Source organism: Manis javanica, chromosome 12 (genome assembly GCF_040802235.1).
Source record: "Manis javanica isolate MJ-LG chromosome 12, MJ_LKY, whole genome shotgun sequence".
In the NCBI taxonomy this organism is placed as follows: Eukaryota; Metazoa; Chordata; class Mammalia; order Pholidota; family Manidae; genus Manis; species Manis javanica.
Window position 1 is genome coordinate 58,742,278 of NC_133167.1, and position 26,033 is coordinate 58,768,310.

The window sequence follows — 26,033 nt, forward strand, 5'->3', positions numbered from 1 at the left end:
ATGTTTCCATTTTGTTATTTTTATCTGTATTTTCTAGCTTTCTTCAATGTACAAACCCTGATTTTGTGATAAATATTTCACTGAGGTGATTGTTTACTTAAATGGATTACTTTCTCTACAAATTTCATAGTCTTACTGCACTGCTACATCTTCTGTCTTTTCATTATAGTCTCAACGAGTGGATAAGGCTAACATTTTCCCTTCAATTTTAGCTGGGAAGCTGGACTGGCTCTCTCTCTTCCCTGATCCCCCAACACACACACACACACACACACACACACACACACACACACACACACACACACACACACACACTTCCAACTCACACCTGTAATTGATTCTAAGTTTCACTATTCATTATCTCTATGACCCAGATGAATGAATTAACTTTTCTTAGATTCTTCAACTATTAAATGTAGCTGATAACACTTACCTTAAGGTGTGTCGAGGGAATTAAGTGAGAAAATATCTGTAAAAACGTGATAGATACTTAAAAATGGTGGAGCCCCCAATACTATATCGCTTTTGTAATTTCATTTTTAGCTGACAGTTTTCTGTTATATTATTTAAGCATTTATGTGGCAATTACATGTAGAAATTATTACCCATGGCTGCTGACAGGTTAAACAGTGAGTCTCCAGGATCTTTGGAGCTGAGCCTACATATGATTTCTCACATACAAAACCACTGAAGCAGTTAAAGAACAGGATACTATAGTTATCTACTTCTTTATTGTCAGGAAACAGGAAATTGTTTCTTGATAATCTGACAAGAATGGAAATAGAAAAGAAGATGGAATAAAATGCTATTATCTCAGTTTACAACTGGAAAGAAAAACACACACAGGTCTGGGTATTACCCTGTAAACACTATAGTACATTAAAGATATTAGAGGAGGTGTTTGGAGAACTCACCTTCATCTGATGTCAGGAATCTACTGCTGTCATAAACTGCCCCAACCATCCTCCATTGTCCACCTCCATGTCTATCGATATCTGTGATAGACTTGCCAAGAATATGGCTTCCATAAAGTAAGTGAGAGGGAAGCCAATTTTATGGCTACTGGCCAAATAAAAGATTGATTTGGGAAAAGAGATAAGTCTTAAAGGAATTTTTCTTTGGTGAAATACTCTAGCATGTGCAATGTAAATCACATCTTCAGTCGCTCCTATGAAACTTTCAGTAAAACTTTCATTGTTCATAAATGCTTAGTGCAAATGGATTCTTTATGATGAATTTATGGAAATGCTGATTTCTGCTTTAAGTTGCCATGAGGTAATAATGGAAACTGCCCTTGGGACCAGCCAGCATACAGGTTGTTTTACTCTGGAAGAATTTAATATCCCATTTAATGTCTCAGTCTTAGCAGCTTTGGCAAATACACACTGTTAGCAATGTAATGCAGACACTTTCATCCATAATCCATCAATAACATATTACTGATGCTACATAGAAACTATCAAACTTACACACTCCAAATACTGCCCATCCAGTAATGTGCCACAGATCACGTTCCTTGAGCCAGAGACCTCCTAGGTTCCATTTTTGCCCTTCTGCAACTCATCCATCATTACTTCTAGAACACCAATTTCTTATGGCCCCAGTGAGCATTTTATTAAATAACACTGCCTATTAATTTGAAAATGAATTCTCCCAACACCTTTTTTTAGAATTTCAAAACCAAGTATCACCTACTACTCCACAAACAATGCTTCTTGTGTTTCAACAAATCTCCATCTTTTTCATGTAAGCTCTAAGCATTCACATCACTCTTCAGAATGCAATCAAGTTCCATAAGTATACTGACCTAGTATAAGGATCAGGATTTGGTGCAACAAACAAAAACTGAACAAAGTTTTTCAGTTAGTAAGAGATGTAACAGGGGGAATTGGGTTGTTTCAAACGATGGTTCAAGGAGTAAAAGTCAGGGGGCCTCCACCAGACTGGATTTCAAGGCCAAACACCATTGCTACAAATTCCTTACCCACTGGGAGACAGCATCTCCACAGTGGAACATGGAATCCAATAACTGTCAACACTTGCATCTGGCAGAGCTTGCTTCCTCCACTGCAGGGAGATAGCTGCCTCCTAAAGTCTGCCTTCCAAATTGCATGTAAGTCTATTTTAAGGGCAGAACATAATTCACATGCAGAATCCTAGCTGCAATACAACCCAAGAAACATAGCTTTTAGCTTTCCAACTTCTTCAAATAGCAAGAAGATAACTAGTATAGAACATGGCTTTCAATAAGACTCAGTGTAACAAACTGCTCTGTTTTTCAATCAGTGAGAGATTTAATATAGGTTAAGTGGGTTATTTTAAACAATGAAATATAAAATATATTCCATTCCACCAAATATAAAATATTAATAACTATTAAGGCTGGGTCATGGCTAGATGGGGAATTGTTGTTCTATTCTGTATTTTCACATGTTTGGAGGTTTTTCTTCTTTGTTAAGTATGTGCTAGTTATTCTCCATTTGTCCCCAACTCAGATCCACTCTCTCCCCTTCTCCACTCAGTCCTCTGCTTCAGGAAGCGGGCTTCCTCTGGACAGCACCACTCAGGTTCCACTGCCAGTTGTCTTCTGGTTGGATTTGACCAATTTGAGGTTCCTGCAAGAGGTCAGAAGGCATAAGCAGGGGAAGCCTGGGTATTTCTTCTCCTCCCTCCCTTCTTGAGTCACTTTAGTTGATAGTGGTTGTGCCTCTATCATTACAGACATCCCTCCATTGGAGCTCTTTCAGTGGGCTCCTGTGACTCTGTCCTCTCTGCGATGCTGCATGATGATGGCTTCCTGCTGTCACGGCTGTCTGGGTGCCTCAGCATCCTGTGATGCTCCCCTTTATCCTCATCCCTCTCCCACTTACATAAGTAGTCCTTTGGTTAAAGCCTTTGGAACAATCTGACAAGGCCCTTCCAGCCCCTCTTTAAGATCCCCATCCCTTCTCAGATGCAGCTCACCACACCCACCAATCTTGGCAGCCCATAGGGCCCTACATTCTCCTACTCTGAACTTGTCCCTGTGCCCATACCCACACTACCCAGCCTTTGTGCCTTTTGCTCAGGATCTTGCATTATTCAAAATTTATAAATTTTGGTAGATTAGAACTTTTTTCCCAAGATAAGCTATCTCCATTTTAAGGGGAGGTGTATGGTAAAATAATTCAGAGATATCAGTATTATGATAAACATTTAAGGTAAAAGTAGGAAGCATATTGGAAGAGACCAGCCAATAAAGCCTAGAACCTATGAAGAGGGATGTCTATGTGTCTGGAGGTCTGGTCCTGAATAAGTGATGAAATTTGAACTAATGTTAGAAAAACAGAGAATGGGCCCCTTGAGGACAGAGATTTTGTCCTCAATTCTTTCCCCAGAACCTGCCACAGCATCTGACACATAGTAAGAATTCCATGCATGTTTAAGTGAAGGAAAGAATGAGTAAACATGGCAGAAAGCTGCTGATTCTTTGTCTCTCGGCCTTCTCATTACCTCCACACTTGATTTTTGTGGAGTACTATATTATTTATAATTGGGCAACACAAAACACACATTTGGCCCTTTGAATTCTCACCATGCTCTAGATGATACTCAGTCCCTTTGGGTCTTAGTGCCCTCACTAGCAGAGAGGCCAGGGTCAGAGACTGTCAACATTTATGACTAAAACAATATTAAAAATGCTTTCACAGCATTTTTAATTTGGCAGGTGTTATTGTTTTGTTTTATCTAGTTGATCATTTTGGTAAACTGCATGTTTGTTTTTGGCATGAATATGGCACTTTCAGATACCATATGTTCCTAAGATATTTCTCACTTGTGTTGACATTAACCACTTTATAGGAATTGCCTCAGGCATCCTGCACATGCACATGTTTATCTTTCAGAAGAGTTTACAAAAAATGTGCTTAAGAGTAGACAAGGGGAAATCTTCTAAGACTGACCCAGTAAGAAGCAGAAAATCTGACCAGACCAATTACCAGTAATGAAATTAGACTGGTAAACAAAAAACTCCCAACAAACTTAAGTCCAAGACCAGATGGCTTTGCAGCTGAATTCTACCAAACATTTGAAGAAGAGCTAATATCCATCCTTCTTAAAGTATTCCAAGAAATAGGAGTGGAGGGAATACTTCCAAACTTATTCTATGAGGCCAGCATCACTCTAATACAAAAACCAGACAAAGACACCACAGAAAAAGAAAACTATAGACCAATATCCCTGATGAACATACACACAAAAAACCTCAACAAGATATTAGCAAACTGAATTCAAAAATACATCAAAAGGATCACCCATCATAACCAAGTGGGATTTATTCCAGGGATGTAAGGATAGTAAAATATTTGTATATTAGTCAATGTGATACACCACATTAACAAAAAGGATAAAAACCATATAATCATCTCAATAGATGCAGAAAAAGCAGTTGACAAAATTCAACACCCATTCATGATAAACACTCTCAACAAAATGGGTATAGAGGGTAGGTACCTCAACATAATAAAGGCCATATATGACAAAGTCACAGCTAACATCACACTCAATTACAAAGAGCTGAAAGATTTACCTCTAAGATCAGGAAAAGGACAAGGATGTCCACTCTCGCCACTTTTATTCAAAATAGTACTGGAAGTCCTAACCGTGGCAATCAGACAAGATAAAGAGATAAAGGCATCCAAATTGGTAAGGAAGAAGTAAAACTGGCACTATTTGCAGATGACATGATACTATATATAGAAAACCATAAAGGCTCCACCAAAACACTATTAGAACTAATAACTGGATTTGGCAAAGTTTCAGGATACAAAGTTAATACACAGAAACCTGTTGTGTTCCTATATACTAGCAACAAACTAGCAGAAAGAGAAATCAGGAAAACAATTCCATTTACAATTGCATCAAAGAGAATGAAATACCTAGGAATAAACTTAATCAAGGAGGTGAAACACCTGTACTCTGAAAACTATAAGACACTCCTGAGAGAAATTAAAGAAGACACAAATAAATGGAAATCTATCCCATGCTCATGGATAGGAAGAATTAATATTGTCAAAATGGTCATCCTGCCCAAAGCAATTTACAGATTCAATGCAATTCCTAACAAAACATCAATGGCATTTTTCAATGTACTACAGCAAATAATCTTAAAATTCATATGGAACCACAAAAGACCCTGAATGTCTAAAGCAATCCTGAGAAAGAAGAACAAAGCCAGGCTGTTACACCCTGACTTCAAGCTTTAGTACAAAGCTACAGTAATCAAAACAGTATGTACTGACACAAGAACAGACCCATAGATCACTGGGACAGACTAGAGAGCCCAGATGTAAATCCATGTATATATGGTCAATTAATATATGATAAAGGAGCCTTGAATATACAATGAGGAAAAGAAAGTCTCTTCAATAATTGGTGTTGGAAAAACTGGACAGCTATGCACAAGAGAATGAAATTGGATTACTATCTAACACCATACACAAAAGTAAACTCAAAATGGATTAAAGACCTAAACATAAGACATGAAACCATAAAACTCTTAGAAAAAGACATAAGCAAAAATCTCTCAAACATAAGCATGACCAATATTTTCCTGGATTCATCTCCTTGGGCAGGCAAAACAAAATAAAAAATGAACAAGTGGGACTACATCAAACTAAAAATCTTCTGTACAGCAAAGGACACCATAAGCAGAACAAAAAGGCAACCTACAGTATGGGTGAATATATTTGTAAATGATTTGTCTGATAAGGGGTTAACATCTAAAATATCTAAAAAGCTCATATGCCTCAACACCAAAAAAGCAAATAACCCAATTAAAAAATGGGCAGAGGACCTGAACAGACATTTTTACAAAGAAGAAATAGAGATGGCCAACAGGCACATGAAAAGATGCTCCATATAGCTAATCATCAGGGAAATGAAAATCAAAAACTCAATCAGATATCACTTCACACCAGTGAGAATGGCCACTACCCAAAAGAAAAGAAATAACAAGTGTTGGCGAGGAGGTGGAGAAAAGGGAACCCTCTTACTCTGTTGGTGAGAATGTAATTGGTGCACACACTGTGGAAAGCAGTATTGAGGTTCTTCAAAAAACTAAAAACAGAAATACCATATGACCCAGTAATTCAACCTCTAGGAATTCACCTGAAGAAAAAAAAATCCCTGATTTGAAAAGATACATGCACCTCTATGTTTATTGCTTCATTATTTACAATAGCCAAAATATTGGAGCAACCGAAGTGTCCGTAAATTGATGAATGGATATATATATCACATTTTCTTTATCCATATATATATATATATATATATATATATATATATATATATATACACACACAATGGAATATTATTCAGCCATTAGAAAGAATGAAATCCTGCCATTTATAATAACATGGATGTACCTAGAGGGTATTATGCTAAGTGAAATAAGCCAGGCAGAGAAAGACAAATGCCACATGATTTAACTTACTTGTGGAATATAAAAACAAAACAAGACAAAATGAACAAAACAGCGGTAGACTCACAGACACTGAGGAGAGTGACTGGTGGTTACCATGGGGGAGGGGTTAGGGTGGGTGTGGGGGAGGGGGAGGGGGATAAAAGAGCACAAAAATTCTCAATCATAATGTAAGTTGGTCACAGGGATGGTAGTACATCATGGAGAATATAACCAATAATTCTGTTACGTCTTCCTGTGTTGACAGTAGTAACAACATTAGTGTGGATGAAGATTTAATAATATGGGTTACTATTGAAGCACTGTGTTGCATACTTGAAACCAATATGAGCTTGTATATCAACTACACATCAATAAAAAAATTTTAATAATAATAAGATAAAATAAAAAGAACAGACAAGGGGACTAGAACCTAAATTAAAAACCTTTTTTTTTTAAGTGGGCAATAAAGTGCCTCACTGACAAAATACCCTACCTAGCATCATGGACCAGAAATAGCAATTATAAAAAACCAAGAGGCAAAGTACATTCCGTAACTATAAACACACTGCTGACACTGAGCAAAAATATCAAACCTGAACTTTTCAGAGTAAATTGCAGTTTCTGAAAAGATAGACCAAATTTGGGAAAACATTAAAACATAGATTAGAAAATTTTCCTTCTGGCAGTATAGCATGGAGAAGACAAGTAGTGACTCTACAGCATCTCACTATGCTAAAAGACAGTGACTGCAATGGGGTGGGGGGGGAATTGATAATGTGGATGAATGCAATAACCACAATGTTGCTTATGTGAAACCTTTGTAAGATTGTATATCAATGATACCTTAATAGAAAAAGAAAAGAAAATCTCCCTTCTACCATCAAATTTGTTAAAAGTAGTAAAAATCCTCAAACATCTTTAACTAGAGGTAAATAATCCACTCTTGAATGGTGGAAATATTGACATACAAACCAATGCTATTAAAGATTGGGCTAAGGAATTCCTAGCTCAAAAGATATGGGCATACAAAGCAATCCTGAGAAAGAAGAATAAAGTGGGGAGGATCTCACTCCCCAACTTCAAGCTCTACTACAAAGCCATAGTAATCAAGACAATTTGGTACTGGCACAAGAACAGAGCCACAGACCAGTGGAACAGAATAGAGACTCCAGACATTAACCCAAACATATATGGTCAATTAATATTCAATAAAGGAGCCATGGACATACAATGGGGAAATGATAGTTTCTTCAACAGATGGTGCTGGCAGAACTGGACAGCTACATGTAAGAGAATGAAACTGGATCACTGTCTAATCCCATACACAAAAGTAAATTTGAAAGGGATCAAAGACCTGAATGTAAGCCATGAAACCATAAAACTCTTAGAAAAAAACATAGGCAAAAATCTCATGGACATAAACATTAGTGACTTCTTCATGCACATATCTCCCCGGGCAAAGAAAACAAAAGCAAAAATGAACAAGTGGGACTATATCAAACTGAAAAGCTCTGTACAGCAAAGGACACCATCAATAGAACAAAAAGGTACCCTACAGTATGGGAGAATATATTCATAAATGACAGATACGATAAAGGCTTGACATCCAAAATATATAAAGAGCTCACACACTTCAACAAACAAAAAGCAAATAATCCAATAAAAAAAATGGGCAGAGGAGCTGAACAGACAGTTCTCCAAAGAAGAAATTCAGATGGCCAGCAGACACATGAAAAGATGCTCCACATCGCTAGTTATCAGAGAAATGCAAATTAAAACCACAATGAGATATCACCTCACACCAGTAAGGATGGCTACCATCCAAAAGACAAAAAAAAACAAATGTTGGCGAGGTTGTGAAGAAAGGGGAACCCTCCTACACTGCTGGTGGAAATGTAAATTAGTTCAACCATTGTGGAAAGCAGTATGGAGGTTCCTCAAAATGCTCAAAATGGACTTACCATTTGACCCAGGAATTCCACTTCTAGGAATTTACCCTAAGAATGCAGCACTCCAGGTTGAAAAAGACAGATGCACCCCTATGCTTATTGCAGTACTATTTATAATAGCCAAGAAATGGAAGCAACCTAAGTGTCCATCAGTAGATGAATGGATAAAGAAGATGTGGTACATATACACAATGGAATATTATTCAGCCATAAGAAGAAAACAAATCCTACCATTTGCAACAACATTGACGGAGCTAGAGGGTATTATGCTCAGTGAAATAAGCCAAGCGGAGAAAGAGAAATACCAAATGATTTCACTCATCTGTGGAGTATAAGAACAAAGGAAAAACTGAAGGAACAAAACAGCAGCGGAATCATGGAACCCAAGAATGGACTAACAGTTACCAAGGGGAAAGAGACTGGGGAGAATGGGAGGGTAGGGATGGATAAGGGCGGGGAAGAAGAAAGGGGGCATTACGATTAGCATGTATAATATGGGGGATGGGGGAAAGGGGAGGGTTGTGCAACACAGAGAAGACAAGTAGTGATTCTACAACATCATACTATGCTGATGGACAGTGACTGTAATGGGGTTTGTCGGGGGGACTTGGGGTAGGGGAGAGCCTAGTAAACGTAATGCTCTTCATGTAATTGTAGATTAATGATAACAAAATAAAATAAAACATAACACATGTAAAGTGCTAAGAAAAAAAAAGATATAGGCATAGTAAAAATAAAAGAATAAAGGCCACAATATAGCACAGAGAAGACAAGTAGCGACTCTACAGCATCTTACTATGCTGATGGACAGTGACTGTAATGGGGTATGGGGAGGGACTTGATAATGGAGGGAATCTAGTAACCATAATGTTGCTCATGTGATTGTATATTAATGACACCAAAAGTAAAAAAAAGAGAGGAAAAAAAAAAGAATAAAGACCACATCCCCATAATTGCTTTCTTTCTAAATCAGAATAATTTGTGACTCCAAGCTAGTCTGATGTAATGCATTTAGATAGTTATGGCTTCATCTTAACTTTTCAATTAGTGCCCATTAAGTTTGCAACAAACATAAATACAACCTCTGCCAAGCAGAGTTCTTACCTTCCTAATTTAAGGATTTATCTCAGAGGTTATTGCTGAATTGTAGCATACTAAGTTGAGAAAAGGAGTGTAAGTCAAAGGAGAAAATATCATTCTTTTAGTAAGAGATATGAGAATTCCTTTTGAGAAGGGAGCTATCTTTTCTGGGTAAATTCTTATTTGGGGTAGGAGGCAGAAATAGTAATGCTCACCAACTATTTTATGGTTTCCCTGTATTCCCTAGCCCGTTAAAAATTTAGTGGAGCTATGTGGAGTATCTTCTGACCAGTGGGCTATTAGAGTGACACCCTGTGTTGCTTTGCAGTAGAAACATACAGGAATGCTAAATGTGTTCAAATGGTGGTGCCCCTGTCAGCCTGAGTCCCTGAGTGGCTCTATGGACTAGAGCTCCTTGATAGCCCATACTAGACATCTACAAAGAGAAGGAAGTAAACTCCTGTTGTGGTAGCCTTTAAGATTTTACAGTTAATTTGTTACAGAAGCTTTATCTCATTTATCCTGACTAATTCAGATTAGAAGACCAGATCTTGAAAAGCCTAGGTGTTCACAGAACTAATTTGCACAAAAATCTGGTTTTGTTCTAAGAAAGGGAAAGAAAGATAGAGGGTAATATAAGCAGGAAATGAAGGGAGGCTGTGAGTTATACAATGGAATTCCCACCTTATAACTTCCAAATCTTAAGTAAATGTTACAAAAAGTCACAAAATATTTGTTGTGAAATGGATTACCAGTAAAGCAACTAACCTTCACAACTAGGATGATGCAGAAATAAAATAGAGGCAATGCACTTACTCTCAGAGGCAACATCACAACAGCACTGAGAAGTAGCAGATTTATCTTATCACTTATACAATTTTCAATCCATGAAATGGGGAGGTTGGGGCCCTCCTATGTCAAATTCAAGGGTCAAGGAACCCTAAGCTTTCTTGTTTTGTTTGGGAGATTGGATCCACCTACGTCACAAGAAAAGGTCTTTTACTTAAATAAAAAATTACTTTCACTTAACTTAGTATAATTCAAGCAGTCTAGTTTTATGTTCATAGAATCCCAGGATTTCAGGATTAGAAAGAATATTAAAGGTCACCTATTCTGACCCTTCCTAATCCCTCTTTCTAGGATAATCCCACCAGGTGGCTTCTGATTTCTGTTTGAACATCTCCAGTGGCACAGAATTCACTCTCTCTCAGGGCAGCCCACTGCACCTCTGCATGGCTTTGCCAGTCTCCAAGTCCTCCCTTACACTGAGCTGAAGTCTTTCTTCCTGGGACTTTACATACTGGACCAAATTCTAACTCTTGAAAAGTACAAACTAAGTATAATACCATTTTCACAAAATACGTCTTCAAATATTTGAAGACAGCAACAATCATGTCCTCCTCCCTCTGGAAGTTATTTTCAGAAAAGCATTACCCATATTCACCAAGCCTGGCTGAGGCCTGTCCCTTTTCTTCTACTAATTACTCTGCCCTTCAGAAATGGGTTAGATGGCAGGAAGGGGGAATAAAAGGGAATACAGATCATGTTAATATCATGTTAATATCAAATGAAGACCTAATTAAGCAAGATTTCTTGTCTGCTCATTACCTCCTCATGAATCACACCTCATGAGACCCATTAAATGGGTGAGAACCAGAGTTGCCTTTTTAGTGAATCAAGTAAGGGCTGCCCTCATGGTATAATTTGAGGCTATGCTCGAGCCGTCTGCCTCAAAAATCCCAAACCCAATACAAAGCATTCAGCCATTATTTCTTCTTTGGATAAATGGGGTTTCCCTGATGCACCACAACAATTACAAAATACTTCTCTAACTGCAGCCCATGCACCAAGATAAGAATTCTCATTCTCATTTGATAATGATACTGCAAAAAGTCAAAGTCAAAATTGATATGGCTGACACTATACATTTGAATGGTGCTGAAAACATTTTTCCTCCATACCTTTCTGACCTCATTTATATTAAGCCCACAATATATTGTGTTCCCCAAGTCTTACTGAGTTTTCAAACAACTCTTTCAGATTTTATTGTCAGTCCTTGATTTCTACCACTCAGACTGGATTAGAGGAAGCCTAAAACACAGACTTCCTACTGACCTTTCTCTTCCAATCTCTAAGCAAGTCTTTGTCTAAATTTGAACACCTCCTCCTCATGCAAATGAATCCTTAAAGTTTAGCCCACCAGGTCCTCTAGATAATGTCCACACCAGTCTGAATTCTAGGGCAAATGTGGTTCAAGTTCAGGTTGAGAGTCAGAACTACATATTTCTGGTTTTTAAAGGATTTTAGATGGAAAAAGATTAAATGCATGAGTCATACTAAGTAATAGAGTTTGCAATAGGTATGTTTTGGTGACAAAGCCCTTGTTCTACATAGCCCAATACCTATTTTAAATGGGATGGTTGAATTAGAAATAAATTTGAACATCCCTACTGTAAATCTTTTGTTTCATACACTGAGCAACCTTTGGCAAGTTTTTAAACCTCTTTGAGCCTTTGTTTTCTCATCCCTAAAATGGATACACAATATATCCCATTCCTATCACTCCAAGCCCCTTCACTTTTTTGGTAAGAATTACATGAGATAATATATGTAACTAGTACAGTGCTTGGTACAAAATAAAGAATCCATGAAGCTAGTTCTTCTCCTTCCCCCATGTACTCAGCAGCTTCCTTCCTTTTCCTTATCCAAAAAATACAGAGGCATGTGGATTAGTCGGAGTGGCTGACCCTACAACTCCAGATGCAGCAGACCGACCAGGCCACCCTTACCCTCTAACAACAGGAGATGAAGCAGGTGTTCTGCGGGGTGACTGAGGGCATCATAATGAAATGTCAGAACACCAGGCTCTGTGAGGAGTGGCTGCAATCACAAAGCCTGCATCAGTGTTCACAGATGCTTAGTAGGGAAGAGAGGGTAGCTCGCAGTTTGTTTTTTCACTCAGATGGAAAAGAAAACACGAACAAAACTTTGTTCCTCCCAAAACTACATTTATGCCTATGCACGTACTTTATTTGTTCTTTATCTAAAGAAAACCAATATCTTTTACAAAGTGGAGGCAAAACAGAAAGACTATCCAAGCAATGGGAAAGACGTGCAACACCTAGCAATACACCCTCAAATAAGAAGTACTTTACCTAAATGTCTATAATAAGTATACAGTATGAATAAGAGAGGGAAAAAATTGTAATGCCATATCTTCCTTACTTGCCATTTTCCCCAATGCACCTCAAAAAAAAGGTGGGGGGTAAGAATTTTTATAAATGATGCCAGAATCTCTCCCCACCCTCTCTGTGCCCAAGCCTCTTGCTGGAGAAGAGCATGGCATTAATTCAGAGGGGAGGCTGCCACCTACTGGGCCACCATTAACATCCCTCAACAATTTTTTCGGCCTTTTAGGTCTCCTTAAATTCCCGATTTGGCCTGAAACTTATTAGTGACAGTGACAAAATCTTAACCCAAGGTAGTACTATACAGAATCTTAAAAGCTGCAACATGAATTAATCATAGGACAACTTCTTGCAAACTTCACAGCAACATTTTTGCTTTCAGCATCAGAGAGCCTGCATATTTAAAGGGAAAAAGAAACCTTTCTCTCTGATTTCTGTTGTTGTTTTTCTAAGGACAAAGTGCTTTAATAGTTGGTAAGTGCTGCTAATTGCTCCCTGGACAGCCCTAATCTAGCCATTTCCTCCCTGCCTTTTACTCCATAAATCCTTCAGAAGACTAATATATTGGTTTAGTATTCCTCCAAAGTACCCTTTGATTCGATTGGTTTACATGTTTACAAATAGTTTCTCTTCATCCACCATTTGAAAAAATGTAATTTTTAGAGCATCTTCTATTATTGATGCTCTGAACAACTCCAGCCTTATCACGGGATCGCCAAGATCAACCATCAAACCTTTTTTCTTTCTCTTTTCTTCGTTTTTTTTTTTTTAGAACACACCACTCTGTACTGAAAACAAGCAGAAAATCTGGTTTCTCTACCTCCAACCAGTTCTCCGCCTTTGGACAAATCATTCCGCCTCGTTCTCTTCGTTTATGAAGCAGGAAAACGAAACCTGCTCTCCGGCAGAACTGTAATAATAACGACCATACTTACCAGGCGCCGGGTTCACAGTTCTGTGGTAACAACCCCTTTCTCCAGTTCTTCGAATCCTGCCACAGCCGCGCCCCTGAGGGGGGAACTGGCATGTGTCCCGAGATCAGCCGCCCGGGAAGCAGGGGACGCAGCGCGCTCAGAACTTCTGGTCCTTGCTGGGGACAATTTCCGCTCTCTCCTGCTGCAGCTCTGAAGAGTGAGAGGGACTCCGATATGTGAATGCACCCGATAAAGATGAAGCTATATGCTATCCTTTGAACTGATAACTTGGAAAAACTGGCCACCAACAAATATTTAGCTCTCTAAGAAATAGAGTGTTTGCCTATAGCCTGGGCAAGCACGATAGATAGATGAATGGGTGGAGGGAGGGATGGACGGATGGGTAGATAGATGTGAGATGGATAGAAGGAATAGAAAGAGTTCTTCTTTGTTCGACTCCTCCCTAAGAAAGTTGACAGTTACTCAAAAGGTACATTATTCTGGTTCTTTTCATTTCAGCCTCTTTTCCCTGCATTTTTGCAGCTTGCTTAATTACTTCATTGGGCTTTGGAACTCAAACATTACATATACATGATCATTCAACTCATTACCTCCATATCTTCCCATTAAGAATAATTATATCTCTTACCACCACTGCCCACATACTTATGTCCTGCAGACCTGGGCACACTGAAGTAATCATCTTTTGAAAATGATCTTGATGGGCAAGTGCTGTGTACACAATGAGCAATAAGCAAGATGAGATGGGAAGCTTTCCATCTCCTCCATTACTGAGTGGCTCAAAAATTACATTTCCTGTTACTTCATCACAGTGCCATGTAGGACACTGCAGTGGTTTACATTCTCCTGAAAAGTGAGTTAGCTCTAAAAGCAGAGGCAAAACCCAGGGGATGCTGGACTGTATCCACCTCTCCAAAGATCACCTTCCTGAGCAAAGATCACCCATTTCCTGGCTTGATTTCGTTGTCTACAAAATGGAACTTATAAGATGCTTTAAAACCCTCTATCATCAAATCTGAGATGGGACAGTCATAGATGACAGCATAGCTCTTTATACTGATTAAGAACCCAAGTTCTGGAATAATGACCCCTCTGCTTTATCAACTCTGAAACCTTGGGCATGTTACATAACTTCTTGGAGCCTCAGTTTCCATATCTAGGAAGAGAAGACAGTAGTAGTCCATGTCCCTTAGGGATTCAGTGAGATTCCTCTTGTGAAGCACTTCGCCCAGTGCCTGGTTCAGGTAGAAGTCCAATCAGGGTTAACTATTATTACCACTGAGTCTAAGGTGAAAGAGTCTGGGAACTGCTCAACAAAGCTCTACAACACGTCTAAATTAAAAACAGTAACTGCTTGCCAGATAATAATCCAAAGACATTGTGAAGGGCTCACATGCTATTTTAATCAATGGATCATGAAAGGGTTCATTTTCAAAGGTAGGAGGGAGACAAGCTAGCAGATGTTTGAAAAAATATTAGATTGTACCCAAGATAAAGCTATTTAAATAACTGGTTAATGAATAATCTGCAACTGGTTGCTTCAAGAGTTAATCAACTATTCTTATGTTTAAAAAAATTAATCTTCTTGTTTTATTTCTAATACAAGCAAGAAGTATTCATTAAGTTTTTTAGATTTTTAAACAAGCAATGAAAAGCCTCCATTAAAATTGCCTATTACTGCCTAGAAGAGGTTAGTATTTGTTGTAAATCATTCCTCTAGCTCTCACCCATAGCCTCTCTTGTTATACTCTTCATACATAATAAATAGTTTTTCTAAACACATCTTTTCTATATGTTGCTATTTTCACTTAGCCATGTATTGTAAACACTTTTTGATATCACTTAATATTCTTTGTCATCTTCTTAATGGCTAGGTGATTTTCTATTCAATTAATGTAATTTATTTAACCCAGTCTCTGTTATTGGTCATTTAAGTTTGTTGCCAAACAGCTATCATGAACTCCATATAGCTAAGTCTGGATAAATTTCGAGAAGTGAACTTGCTAGACCAATGAGAATAAACTTTTTTTAAACAAAGAGTTGATTTCTAAACTCCCATATTTTTACCTTGGTTTGTACACATGTCCCCATATTAACGAGATTTTGGTGTCTCCACTGGAATAACGTTTTTCTGAGACAGACTGTCCTGGAAGCAGGCTCTGCGGGCCCTCCTCTGTGGTGCTGCAGGAAGCCCATGTCTACCTGGATCCCCATAGACTGAACATGTCACATTTATAACCTTCTTATCTGTGCTTCCCATAAACTGGGGACAGCATAAGCTTCAGTGTCCTAGCCAATATCCCCAACTGAATACTATGGTCTAAGTGTCTGGGTATCTTGGTTTTCCAGGACACATCTAGTGTCACTGATTTGTGTAGGCTGATGTTCAAAACTGTCTGTTCACAAAGTTCAAACATTTGTAAAACGTGATTTGAAATATCAGCTTGTATGGACACAGAATATCTCTAAGAGGATACACAAGCAATTGGGGACAAGGTTTGCCTCTGCCTAGGGAACGTGAAAGTAACAGAAGTGGGTGAGAGACTTACTTCTTTTGCACAGTTTTCATTGTTTAATGTGCATGTGTGCAAAAGGGAAATTTTTCAGCAAGATAGATTAAGCCCAAAAGAAAGAATGTATGCATGTAGATGATTTACCACTGTCAGTTACTGGATTAGTAAAGCATAAATAAGTATACCTTTTTTTACAAAAAGGGTACAGTTGAGTATTTAAGAATGCCAGGTCTAGAACCAAGCTGCCTGGGTCCATAATGTAGCTCTGTCACTTACTAGCTATGTGATCTTAATTACTAAACCCCTATGTACTCGTCTATAAAATGGGGCTAATTATAGTACCTCCTTCACAGTTAATTGTTAAATGAGTGAATGCATAAAGGCCCTCAGCACAGTAACTAGTACACAGCACTGTATTAGCTTTCCTTGCTGCTATGGTTGTTTCTATTATTCTTCATTCAGTTTTTACAATGTTATAATTATAATAGCAAAGAGCCCTCCCTAGGATTTGTAGACTTTGAAAATTAAAATAGCATTTTTATTGCAAGTATCTGATTTTATGATGTTATTTAAGGCTATGCAAATAGTCAATGGCAGGGAGGGAGAATTGGAAACCTTCCTTTTAGTTAGCAGGGATTCCAAATTTCAGAACTGCCTCACATCTTCGCAAGACTGGTGATCCAAACCATTTGGGGAATTTGGCTTTTGTTTTCTTTGTTTTGTGTGTCAGTGTGATATTGTTTCTTTTCCTGAGCATGGGTGGAGGTGTACATGAGGGTGAGACAGTGATTAAACAAATGGCAGAAAGGAAAGTTACAGCACCCATTTCATTTGATTCCCTGAAACAACTATATATTTAAGAAGCACATTTCAGAATCAGTATTTGCCTAAGGAAACCATTGACAAGATAAGAGGGCATTAAAGATTCCTGGAACACTCTAATCCCACTTACTGTGCATAATGTGCTCAGTCATTGGAAATGTATTGCTGGCAAAACAGGTGATATGGTGACAGGGACAAGTAGACTCTGCTGTCACACAAGCCTAGATACATTCTTTTGCCCAACACTTTATTGAACATGATAAACAGAGTGGTTATGCCTGTTTTCTGGGTGACCTCTGCTGCCTCGTTTCAGTGTGCCTCTTCCCAAGCTGCCAGCATTATCAGAATGGAATGTCCCCTCCAGGGTTCGAGGTCCAGGCCATCAACATACTTAATTAGTGAGCATTCTGCAGTCTCTATTTACAGAGTCTCTAATCTGAGGCCTTAGCAGATTCAGCCCTGTGCCTCTCACAGAATAGGTGGTCAATAAGCATTTGTTGAATGAATCCCCAAATTCAACAGGGGAATATATCATAGTATTTCCCCCACAAACACAGGACAATCTCAAGTGTCCTGGATCAGCCACCCCTTCAGGCATAACAAGGCTGTGCTGCTTGGTCCTGAGTCCCTCTCTGCTTCTTTGACGGCCAAAGGTGATTCAAATGCAGCCCAGGGTCAAAATTGGGTCTGATTAATAGAGTCTAGTTAAAAACCATTTATACTGTATAAACACAGGTTGTATTAAGCTTAGAATTCAGATTCCCAGCACTGCCTATGACAACACCCTTAAAAACAAACTGAAAATTGGCTTGTTTCATTTTACTACATTGTTCAAAATCCAAGAAGTTTGAAAAATGGACCCCGTGATGAGTGATCTGATAGACGGTCTAAAAACAGAGACAGGTGTCTATCCTGCCCTATTTGATGACATGGGCAGCAGCCAGCTCACCTGATCGGTGCAGAAGGAAGTGGTGAGCTGAGCTCGCTCTGTGTAACACAGAGCTTGGGGTTCCTCCTGTAGAATAGCCATGTTCTTCAGTGATACAATTACACAACATAATTTTGAAGAAAGGATATTTAGAATGTTACTTTTTGAGTAGAAATTGAGTGAACTGTATTTAAACTGCCCAAATTAGAATTTATCAAGACACCAGATCCAGACGTTTCAAGAACAGTATGATAGCCAAATACAAGGGCACTGATGGGTACAGGTTAAGTGATGGGATCATGTGCTTGTCTTGTCAGTGGCCACTGGTATATGGCATTGGCATTGTTAAATCTCCCCCATATGCAGGGAACAGCTAGGTTCCTGGGATAATATTCAGGCTGGGATGGCTCTTTGGGGTTTGTACGCATTTTAATTATAGTACGTTTGTTTTATAATTTTAACTGAGGTTGTTGTATAAACATTGTTAATGCATCATTATTATTAGGCTAAGGAAAGAAATCTATTTCTGCCAACAGATAAGAAATAAATCTTCACCACCTCTTTGGTCCACTAGTTTATGTATAGAACATCACACCTTCTCTGAAAAGCTGTTGGAGACATATGCTCTCATTATTATCCTGCAGTGATTTATCACTTAACTCTGAAGCACAATATATCCAAGTTATCCACTAACTGGGTATCTTACTTCAATTACTATTAATTAACTCAAAATATGTTACTTTTATACAAACAAAGCATTATTTTGAAAACCTTGTTTTCAACATCCAACATTTATACATTTCCTTAGCTAATACTGAAAACCGATGATGTACCCAACACTGTGCACTCAATGGGATTTGTTTAGCTTCCCAAATACATCTTAAACTTCTAATATGAAAATATATTCTCAAAAACAGAGAATTTGTGAGAAGAGTGTCAGTGTCAGAATGTAAAAATACAGGATTTTAAGTTATCATACCAGCTCTGCCAACAATCCACATGTGCTCCAGAAGTCATGTATCTTCCTGTGCCTCTGCTCTTCACCTGCAACAGAATAGTAAATAATTTTCCTTGATCTGATTCAGCTGTTAAGAGAAACAGCTAATAAAAATTGTTGTGAAGTACCACAAATATTGAAAGGTACGTCAACATCATCACAATTAATAATAATGCATAAAGCTCAAATACCGAAATGACTCTCTGGCATCATTCCAAGTCAAGAAATATAAGCTCTGGCCTTGCATAGTAATGAAGAGAAACAGTGTGAGATACTCTTATTGTACCAGTTTCAGTGAACATAGTGATGAATATCTTTAATTACACTGGATTCTATAACTGTGTGTGTGTGTGAATTAAACTAAATGCACTGCAATTCTCTCAACAATATATCTAGGATTCAAATAGAACTGTCCCAAACCAAGTAGACATTTATATGTTTGTAGCTAACCTTGTAATGAAGGCTCATTTTGATACAGAAGGTTAGCAACTAGCAGTCCTCTGTTAAAGAAAGCTGACTCTGACTTCATAGATCTCAAAATCTGTCGTCTTCAGGTTAGCCTACGGTCTGGCACCTAATGAGAAAAACAAATTACTTTTACTTTCCACATAAGACATTTGCACTTAGAACTTTTTTTTTTTTTTGGCCCTGTAAAAGGTTTACAAAGCACCCACTCAAACCATTCTACCTGTATTTTTCACCTAAAAAGGTCTTTATGAAATCTTGCAGTAAATGTAATAACCCTCTTCAATAAACATGAGCTTTTATGAGCATGACATATCTAAACAGACTCAATCATCTGGGAATAAAATCTGCATCAGTAATATTTTCAATGCTATAATATCCCACATTTTTTTTAAAGCCACGTACAGAGCAAACCACTGCATAAGGAAAAAAACATTAGTCTCCAAGTTTAAGAAAGCAACTGGTCAGTGAACACTTGGGTGACCCATTAAGTTAAATGTGAAATGTCCTGATGTGTACTACATTCAACTTCATAATATTCTAACATTAGCATCTTTCATTTTCTTTCATTTTCAGCAAATGCACATTATAGAAATAACTTTAGAAATGGTCTTCGGTAATCGTTCACACTGGACTTTTCAGGAAAGGGACCTTCACATGAAACATCTCCCCATTTCAATCACCTCCGCAGGGCACTTCTGCTTGGGTGAACCTGCTGACATGAGCCCTATTGCTCTGAGTATCTCATAGCTCCTTTTACCATTTAAGTTACCAAATTAGGCATGAGACTGGGTCCCTCGTTTCTCCTATTACTGGTGTGTATCAGTAAGGAAGACAGGAAAATGTTACTGGCTTTTTTATAGCTGCTATATAACAAGAGAATAAAATGTCAAAGCCCTGGAAACTCCATCTTTCTGAGTCCCATTAAAGCTCATCTAGCTACTGCTGATACTGAGACTTGCCCCTCACCTTCAACTTTGCCTGTAGCAAGTACCAATTTAAAATGCAGCAATGCAGAGCAGCCCAAAGAGTCAAAATATCCTCATTACGGATTAACATTAATGTGCCAAAGGCTGGGCAAACACTCAGAGCAGCCCACCCTTTACTGTCTTGAACTAGTTGACTTCCACAATTACACATGCTCTTGAAAAGTTGCAGGAAATTCCTTCTTTGATAATTAATTCATATTTATAACAAGCCAAGAGATTTTGTTCTGAAGTATGACGAAGGTTTATACACAATTTTTTGAATTCTTAAAATGATGTCTTTCTACAGTCGAGATTTGTGTATTTAAATTAAGGTTTGCTTAAAGTATAACAGGGAGCAGAAGTCAATTAAACCCAAATAAAACCACACATTTGATTCCTTATTTCTATAACCTCTTGCCGTCTCATATTTTTTACCAAAATTTCTAGCCAGAACCAAATGGGAGAAAGATGTCCAACAGAGCTCTGTTTCCTCCATCTTTCAGTTAAAACTTCCTTTTTCAAACCATTACACGAACAAGGCCAAGAAGTAGAGAGTCTATGAGTAATGGAGCCAGGGATAAACAGAAGACCTCAGGGAGAAATGAGCCGACTGTGCTGTGGCCTACGACTGCCCCATCAGCATCTGTTCGCTGCCCTGGACTCTCCACTGCTTGGGACCCAGAGCACCTGGAAAGCAGAGGAGCCCTCTTCTTCCATACTCATGTCTCCCATCAGCCACCTCAGGCTAGAATCAGCAAACTGCCCAGCCAGCCTGCCCCTCTGGCTCAAGCTCCCTGTCCTTACCAGAATCCTCCTCTGCTCTCATCTGCCGGCTTGGCAACCTGAGGGTTTCTCAGGCAGGAGAAACTTCTGCATTTTGTAGGGTGCTCAGACACAGCAGAGTGAGGCCCTCCCAGAACACTAGGGCTTCACCTTGAACCCTCCCCCAAGCCTGTCCTTGCAGCATGTGAAAATAAATAAGGAAACCTCCTTTAAGATGGAGTCAGAAGGCCCTGAAGTGGTGGGAGGGGGCCTCAGGTGGTGAGGGGGTGGCGGGGGGGGCGCGGGGGGAGATGTGGCAGGGGGTACACTTCTGTCATACACTCCTTGCAGCCTGTGTAACCAGCAGGAAGGAGGAAGATAAGAGTTTTCTTGACAAGGGAGGATATTTTTTACATAGGAATTTTATCTCTTGTTTTTAAGCAAAAGAAGGTAGAGCCCTCCCTACCCCAGGAACAATGCACTAACCATCACTTGCAGCCAAAGAGAAACCACCACAACCCCAAACTCTTGTTCTCCAATCAACTTCTGTTCAAAACAACCCTCCCTGATTTCCTCCTTTCCCCTGTAAAAGCAAGTCCCACCCCTTTGTTCTCAAGGTTTGCCTATGTTTCGCCACAGTGTTCTTGTTCCAAACTGCACCTCTGCTATTCCCAAATAAACTCATTTTGCTAGTAAAATAACTGGTTTTTTTTTTAGGGTTGACTGACAGCACTGCAACAGAGCAACGATTGGTACGAAGGCTGACAAAGAAAACATAAATAGATGAAAAATGATTCTAATTAATCAACAAAATAGACCATGGTCCCTAAATAGTCACAAAACAGCAAGTCAGTACTAAACTTTGGTTTGAAAACTTGTTTGTAGGACATTCAAACATGCCTGCTTCCCAGAGCACTGGATGGGTATCTGATGGGATCCTTGCCAACCTGAACCAGGAACCCAATCTTAGTGCCAGAGAACCCCCCAAAGATCATAAGGAGTTCTCCTAAGGCCTGCACAGTTGTGCCTCTTAAATGTTCTTTTCCCAAGAATCAGTGAAGCCTACCGTTCAAATTAGTACATTTTAAAACTACCAAATAAAATGAATGAGATGATGATACAGAGAAAAACATTTGAGGATAATGAGCACAGCGCATAGAGCTTCATTCTATACAGGGGGAGAAAGGGTCAGTAAATTTAGCACACACATAATAGTCTTTGCAAATCATCTCCTAATTAATCCTCACCCAGCCAAAATGCACTAGTTTAACCTTTTCATTCTGGACTTTCACAATATTTACAAACCTCTGCCTCTCAACAGAAATGGCAAGCACATCCATTGCTGAACCTTCGGGACTGTGTTGAGAGCCGGGCTCCTGCAGGAGAGGATGAGAGGGTGCTTGGCACTACGGCTCCTCATGCTGGGAGCAGTGTGGGGTCTGGGCACAGTCAGAAACCATAATCCAATCACTTAGAGCTGCTGCCTGCATTTTCAGTGCCAGCGTTTCACATACTTGGTGGCAAGGGGTTTGGGGTTTGGTTTGGTTTTCAAACAACTATAACGCAATTGATCCTTCTAAAACAATAGAGCTGACCTCAGTAAAAAAAAAAAAAAAAAATAGGTCCCACTTGGATCCTCCCCAGGAGCATAATTGGCAATTTATTAGAAAATCTTATTAGAATGCAATTTAATCCCTAAGGTGAATCCACGGTATGAGGATGCTAAAAATAAAGAACATTGTAGAAACCACTAGGGCAGAACCTCTAAAACAGCATTTCCAAATACATAATTTCTCAGGATAAGTATATTGATAATCAATTTAAGGATTTGAAAACCCTGATTTGGAAACACTGCAGGAAATGCAACGCATATCAGCTACCTAATACCGCCATTTTGAACCCCTTTAGAGCTGAATTTAGCCCCTTGTGAACAAAGAATGAAGAAAATGAAGTAGTAGCCTGAGATTTTGCATCAAGCCCTCTGTAATTCCAGGTCCACTTCAGCCAGCACACAGCCTTTATCACAGACAGGGTCCATCTCGTTCATTATGTTATTGTCAGAGAACCATGGAACATCAGAGCTCAGTGAATGGGGTAGGGAGGAGGGTCTTAGATAGCAGCCAGACTATAATGACTGTGGTAATTATAATACTGAGTACTTACAATAGGTAACATTTATTAAGTGCTTTCTGTGTGCCAGACACACTTTTAAGTACATTATACTTTGAATTCATTTAGCCTCCATTACAACCCCACAAGGTAGGTACTATTGCTATACCAGTGTTACAGAAAACAGAAGCACAGAAAGGTGAAGTAATCTGCCCAAGGTCACATAGCTAGGAAGAAGGGGAGCCGCTAGACTGCAGGCTCCTTAAGGGCAGAGTTGATTCCTCAAGATCCAATCAACTCCACCCCATCATCACCAGTGGTTCTCACCTGTGTAGTTTGTAAAAATATGAGTTTGTTTAAAAGAATCAGGCTGAATTGAATAATTTGAGGAAAACAGAGGCGATTGCCTGAAGATGCAGAGAGGAAAGCGGATCCTTGCCAAATATTCCAAGAGCAAGAAATGCGGTTTCCTAATCCTGCTCAGTATTTAGAATTTGCACATTCATTAAACAGCCTTCTTTCTAGATGTTGTGAGAATTCATAAAGGGAAACCTCACTGACGTGGCAACGGAGGCCAGCGGTGGAAGTTCACGGGTCCCACCTCCCTCCCCAAACGCATACCCGGCTGGAAGAGATGGAAACCTTGCAAGCCCATATTGCTTTAGCTACTTCATAACCCCGCAGGACCAGGGAAGATTTTTCACAGGCTCTCCTGCCTCTCCGCAAGAGCCCAGCCAATGAGAGACTGCCACAGCTCAGCCAATGAGAACCACGCTACATGGACCTCCCAACTTCCCCCAGTAGACTTTTTGCTTAGAACAGCCCTCCCAACCAGGCCTTTTTCCTCTGCAAAAGAGCACTCAGGATCAAAACCGAAAGTTTCTGTGATGACTGCCCTTGTACTGTTCACCATGTAAGAACTTATTCACTATGCAAGAATTTGGTCACCATGTTAAAAAAAAAAAAAAAAAAGAGCACTCAGCTCCTTTTTTCTCTGGACTTTGCCACAGCTTTTTTCTCGAACTGCAATTCTCTGCTCTTCCTGGATAAAACCATTTTTTGTTAGACAAATAACTGACAGTTTTATTTTTAAGGTTAACGGTGTGCATGTAAGCCTCCATTTCCCCGTTGATATTGTCCTTCCTTGAGTGGTGTGTGAAGATTATATGTATTAAGCAGTGTGTCTTACTGCTGTGGATATATTTAAATTTAATTCAACAAATATTTATGAGGGCAAGGAGCTATACTAGAGGCCCCATGTGAGAGAACAACTTGTTCCTGCCCAGCCAGAGTTTGAATAGAGAGGAGAAATAATGGATAGTTCCCACAGCCCAGAGACTTTCCCAGGTGGGAACTTCAACTTGATCCATGCACAGTAGCGTGGATTCCAAGTACGCTTCCCAGACCCATTCCCTGAAGAGGAAGGGAAGGGTGCACGCGGCAGATCTGGGCAGTGGAGCGGCCACACCGTTCAACAGAGAGCTGGCAAGAACCCTGCGGCAGGAACTTCAAATGGCCCCAACCACCAGTGTGCCTCTGGTTACAACTGAAGACTCTGCATGTGTGGACTCGGCTTTCCATCGTGTGACAGGTGCTGGCACTTGAATGTCAAGTTTCTGATCACACACCAGTGAAAAGAGAAAAAAACCCTGTGTACTGAAAGCCTTTTACCACAGCGGAGGGTGCGCTCATGGTTGGAGAACTTGACCCTGTTAAAGCAGATTCTGCAGGAGCGACACTGCAACCCATTACTGGAGAAGCTCAGACTGCCCAAGTCACGTGAGGGGTACGGAATTCTGACTTTTTAGGGAAGCTAATTCGGGAGGAGGAAGAGCAGCAAGGCTATCAGCTGTCCTTGGCGAACCAATCAGAACCTCGAAGCTGAATCTGGAGAACCCGGTTCTGATTTGCAGAGGTCTCTGCCTCATGTGGTCAGATTCTCAAAAAGCAGAGCCTGGGGAGAAAGAAAGAATGAGGTCCCTCATGTCTGGTCACGACCACACCCTAGAAAAAACCAGGGGCCAGGCTAAAGACAAAACCCACCAGTTTGCCCTCAACATAGGGTCAGGTCGCACACAGGACAGATGAGGTTTTATGGCACCTAGCAGAGCCAGTCACAGAATGCAAAACTACAAGAACACAGGACTTCCCAGGAGTGCGTGGTGTGAAAACCTGATCTGTTTTGATGGTGTAGGCTGTGTGGTAGAAGTCCCAGGTCCTCAAATGGTTATGTAAAAGCCCATAATACTACTATCAACTCTCTGTGAACAACCGAGGACTTTTATGGAAGTAAGACCCTGCCTGCACTCAGGGATGGAGAAGGCCCAGTATGTGACACCAAGACAGGAAGAGAAGTGACACTGTCCCAATACCTGAGGTGATAGGCAGAGCCAGGAAGGAATGCCCTAAAAAGGGTCTCCAATTTTTAAGAAGTCTTGCCCGGTCCTTTGCAATAAAGAAATATGAGTGAGATAATGATTCCATAAATACATTTTTGGTTCCTAGCTACAATGAGAAATAGGTATCTACTGTGTCCCTGATTCCTAGCATATGCTTTGTAATCTCTGGAGCGATAAGAGCACCTTTCATATGCTGGTGAGATAACTGGTGACCCTAGAGGGCTTCAGAAAGACCGAGCATGGTTAGAGGGTTAGAGGGTCGGAGCCTTCAGCCTTACCCCCAGCTTCCAGTGAGGGGAGAGGAGATGGAGATTAAGTCAGTCACCAGTGCCCAGAAATGATTTAATCAAGCATGCCTACCTACCGAACCCTCCATAAAAATCCCTAAACCATGGGATTGGGAGAGCTTCTGGGCTGGTGAACACATGACAGTGCCGAGAGGGCCTGGAAGCCCCACACCCCTGCCCCCATACCTT

General features: G+C 39.7%; 1 long non-coding RNA gene across 1 annotated transcript; it reads right to left on the reverse strand.

Annotated features, from left to right (window-relative positions):
• Window positions 1-2,365: 2,365 nt before the first annotated feature.
• LOC118972800 (uncharacterized) lies at window positions 2,366-19,428 on the reverse strand. The gene is made up of 4 exons (XR_005061888.2): window positions 19,305-19,428; window positions 18,837-18,901; window positions 13,595-13,783; window positions 2,366-2,615 (listed from the first exon to the last, which is right to left on the reverse strand). It is a non-coding gene; the product is annotated as an uncharacterized lncRNA (long non-coding RNA).
• Window positions 19,429-26,033: the final 6,605 nt, after the last annotated feature.